Raw genomic sequence first — 5,039 nt, 5'->3', positions numbered from 1 at the left:
GAAAAAAATCAACCTATGGTTCGAAGAACATAATCTTAAAATTAATATAGATAAAACCAAGATTCTGCCACTCTGTATCACTAAAACCACCCTGCCTCGACAGTGCGGCGTTCAGATTCATGTGGACAACTGTGACCAAACTACATGTCAATGTGGCTCTATTGGACTAGTGCACAGTTGGACTTATCTAGGGGTTGAAATAGACCAACATCTAAGGTGGGATAATCACATAAATAAACTTACTAAAAGACTAAGAAAAATGATCCATTCCTACTACCTACTCAGAAACTTTTTAAAATTAAATCTCTTGAGAGAAACATACTTTGCTCTCTGCCAGTCTTGTATCGAGTATGCGATCTGTGCATATGGGAGAGCCAGCAAAACATCCCTAAAAAAACTTGAAGTTGTACAAAATTCCATCCTGAAAATAATTCATAAAAAAAATAGACTCTATCCCACAAGAAGACTATACAAAGAGCTTAAAATTTTAGATGTAATAGGCCTGTTTCACAGAAACATCTGTGCACTGGTCCAGAAAAGCAACATTTTCTCCTTCAGAGAACATAGGTACAACCTAAGACAACAAAGTATCTCACTGCCCCGTAAAAAAACAGTTACCGGTCAGAAATCTATTTACTTTCTGGGTGTAAAAATATATGAAAATCTTCCTCCTCATATAAAAGAAGAGAAAGATAAAATAAGATTCAAAATTTTACTCAAGAAATGGCTGATAGACAATAGAATAGACGTTGAAATAATCAAATAGGTAAAACAAAATCTCTATTTATTACATTATAGCTACATGGCAATAGGAACTAACATACTATTCATGGTTTAAGTACTATATTATTTTATTACTATTATTTTTTATTATTATTATATTTCTTTCCATTAATTACACATTAATTATTTTTATTTAAGACATAGCTCCCTTGCCACGAATCAAGGATTCAAGATTATCTTGAATCTTTAGTGTGGCAATTCTAGTCTTCCCATCCCTTTTGGGGTGGACGGATGGAGGCGGGGGGTATGGGGGGCCACCCTCATGCTCCACGCGTCCTTCTGTTGGCCCCGGGGGGGTTGGGTGGACTAGTGGTAGTGCTGTCACAATTTAATCTTGTTATAATTGTCATGATATGTTAAAATTTAATAATAAAGCACAATTATTACTATTACTATACGATTATACCAAGCTTTTCCCACCACACACGTTTCCGACAGTCTGACAGACGGTCATTAGGGGTACGGTTGGCCCGCTTGATTGCCATTCACGCTCACACGGTCTGACAGACTCACACGGTCTGACATTAGGGGTACGGTTGGCCCGCTTGATTGCCATTCACGCTCACACGGTCTGACAGACTCACACGGTCTGACATTAGGGGTACGGTTGGCCCGCTTGATTGCCATTCACGCTCACACGGTCTGACAGACTCACACGGTCTGACATTAGGGGTACGGTTGGCCCGCTTGATTGCCATTCACGCTCACACGGTCTGACAGACTCACACGGTCTGACATTAGGGGTACGGTTGGCCCGCTTGATTGCCATTCACGCTCACACGGTCTGACAGACTCACACGGTCTGACATTAGGGGTACGGTTGGCCCGCTTGATTGCCATTCACGCTCACACGGTCTGACAGACCGCGTCTGTATCACGTGAAGGTGTTCAAGATCTGCCGAGTCAAATACTCAGAGCATGCTCTAACGCAGACATCATACGCTCTGGACATGCTACAACGCGGACAAGGTCTAAATAAGAACTTGGTTACGTTTCAGCCACGTGCCTTGGTGAGATTGAAGTATCGCCGGTGATTGACTTGGAGCAAGTGAGAAAGATGGTGAATAAACTTCAGGAAGAGAGCAAACCAATCCAAGATGGCGGGACTGAGCTGCCCAAGCTGTCACCTGATTGGGTGTTCGTAGACTGTAAGTACACTAAATATGTATGTATATTACCTGGCTGTGTCCACACATAGTCCACGGCCGTCGACCATTTGTGGACACAGCTTTAGAATAAAACTCTCATAACAGCCAGTCAGTGACTTATAACACGTTGAATACAACATCTCCCAATCTGTCTATCTACTTGAAATGTTCAAGTTAGGCTCTTAGATGAAATCTCGGGACGTCACGTAAGCGCTAGATTGCGGGTTCGATTCCCACCTGGGGAGGATTTCATCCTAAACAGATGAGGTTCTTTCTCGGAACAACATGGCTTTCTCCTATCACGTCTTCCTTCTCCCTTCGCTTTTGGGACCATAAGATCTTAGCAGTTACCGTTCCCTCTATGAAACCTCTTTAAAAAAATCTGGTGTGAACATCACACGACTTTCCTTATCCTATTGAATGATGCTTATTTGAGTGTTCTTTTACCCTAACTTTTACAATATCTTTAACCGTTTTGTCGCTATAGCTGAAAACCGCCAAAAAACGGTCGAAATCTGTCCAAAAGCGGTCAAAATACCGCCAAGCGTAGCAACCATCTCAACCAAACGTTTTGTATTGCATCCTTGTCACATTTGTGAACAACATACCAAATTTCAAGTCTCTAGCTTGTACCGTTCCCGAGATATTGTTAAATTACACCGAAAACCGCCAAAAAGCGGTAAAATGCCGCCAACCGTTGCACCGATCTTAACCAAAAGTTTCGTGTCGCATCCTTGTCACATTTGACATCTACATACCAAATTTCAAGTCTCTAGCTCTTACCGTTCTCGAGATATTTTGTTTACAGACAGACACACAGACACACACACGGACCAATGGCTCAAACTTTGTATTTAGGCTCTAGGGACCTCAAAACGCATTTTGGCACTAAAAACTGACCATCGAAATTTTGAACCGATTACATTACTTTCCTTCCTATAGGATAAGGAAAGTAAAAAAAAGGAAAAATAATAATAATGATCTTATGAATACAAAACTTTTTCCGTTTTTCTCGCACACTGTATAATACAAATAGGTATCAACAAAAAACAAATTTTCGAAAACACGAACTTTTGAAAAACATTTCCTAATCCCACCAGTTCAATATGTTGTGTTTCAAATAATTCAAATAACAGAAAAACATACCTAAACAAACTCCAAAGATACATGTATCAATACGAATGTTCCAAATGAAAATGACAAAAATATAATATTAAATAAATATACATCTGATTGTATTTAAAATGAAGTTGATAAAAACACAATTGAACAAATATCCATGATTTTGTTTAAACTTTGAAATATGACATAACATAACAAAAACAATACTCAGAATATATTATGTTTGCCAATTGACTGTGTTTCTAACAAACATAAATACATAATTATATTCTGCTTCGATGAACTTAATTCAATAAATACTGTGCTTCAATGAACTTACCTAAAACATAACAAACAAGATAATTCACATAATTAAAACAAAAGAAATACATGAACAAGATATACAAATGAATAAAATTAATACCACTCGTGTCAAACTTTTCCAAGCTCTATTTCTACTGCCAAGAAGAGTGGTGTTGTCAAAACCCCTTCTCAACAAACAATGCAATGGAAAACAATATTTCCACTTGTTAAGTTCGCACAATGGGAGTTTGTCTAATCCCCGCCATTGTGATGGAAGGTCTTTCGTCACCGCAGCGTGCTTGCGAAAGAAAGCCGAAAACGGGAAGGATGGGAAACCGACTCAGAATACTTTAGAAGATGGGAAAGTGACTCAAAATACTGGCAGAGGGAAAGAAATCCACGATGACGAAGAAGATATTAAAGGAACTCAAAATACCCGAGACAGTGGAAAAGAAAGGCGTACAACTGCAAACGGTATCAAAGGAACTCTAGATAATATCAAAGGAACTCTAAACAGGACAGATAGTGCTGAGGAAACGCTTATTGAAGGCAATACTGCGAACGGCGCAAAACATACTAAAGGAACTCAAAGTGGACCAGAAATTGCAGAGAAAACTACAAACCATATCACCCTTGAAAGCGATACAAAAGATGTCAAAGAAGGAATCGATAATACCATTGCAAGAAAATATATCAAAGAAAGCATTCCAGAGAGACAAAACCCAAAAGGGACCCAAGGTTTAGAAACCAGTAACCCCCAAGAACCAGCAACCAAAACAGAATATAAAGCCAAAACCCAACTCTCCAACAATCCACAAGGATCATCCAAAGAAATCCATCAGAAGAACGTCTTCGCCAGCGCCCATGAAGAATTTAACGAAATACTCCGTAGAAATGCCAATGAAGCACTGGGCAAAAATGGCGAAGTGTACATGGAAGGTCCGTCTAATAGTGGAGTGTATGGAAGGAAACATGTGGTTGATGGTGGAGGTGAAAGTCTTGTTGGAGAAGATGGTGGAGGTGACAATGGGAATGTGAATGCAAACAAGGAGGCTCCAAAGGCTGTGAACAACAATGACAAAGGTAAGTTAGGTAGATTACGGGACATTTTCAAAGGACATAGGGGTATTTATTTTCTTTTAAGAGGTTTGATAGAGGGAACTGTAAAGCTGTGTCCACACATGGTCGACGCCGTCGATCGACGTCAACTGATAATTTACACTGCCTTGACAACATGGATTCATAGATGCACCTCGTCGATCGACGGTGTGGACTATGTGTGGACACAGCCTGACAGCAAAGGTCTTTTCCGAAATCGAAGAGAAAAGGAGGACACGGTAGGAGAATGTCAGCTTTTCCGAAAACGGACCTTGTCTATTTAAGGATAATGGAGGAGTTGCAATTGGGAAAATATTATTAATAAAAGGTCGATTCCTACGTAAAAAGTTGTGAAAAATCCAAATCTGAGGTCAAAACTCCGAAAAAGTAACTTTAAAAGGTCGAAAATTCAATTTTTAATTGCCGTTCTAATAAAGAAGTTCAAAGAGTTGTGACGTCAGACTTCACGTCAAAATGCGCAGAAACGCTTGCGCACAAACAAACGAAGCGAGAGTCATGAATTATGATGTCATCGCCTACGGGAGCGTATGCAGTGACGTCAAACTTCACGATTTACCGGTATTTTTGAAATCGATTTATTTCGTT

This window comes from Diaphorina citri, unplaced genomic scaffold (genome assembly GCF_000475195.1).
Source record: "Diaphorina citri unplaced genomic scaffold, Diaci psyllid genome assembly version 1.1 scaffold1018, whole genome shotgun sequence".
NCBI classification, from domain to species: Eukaryota; Metazoa; Arthropoda; class Insecta; order Hemiptera; family Psyllidae; genus Diaphorina; species Diaphorina citri.
This window is presented reverse-complemented; position numbering follows the sequence as displayed.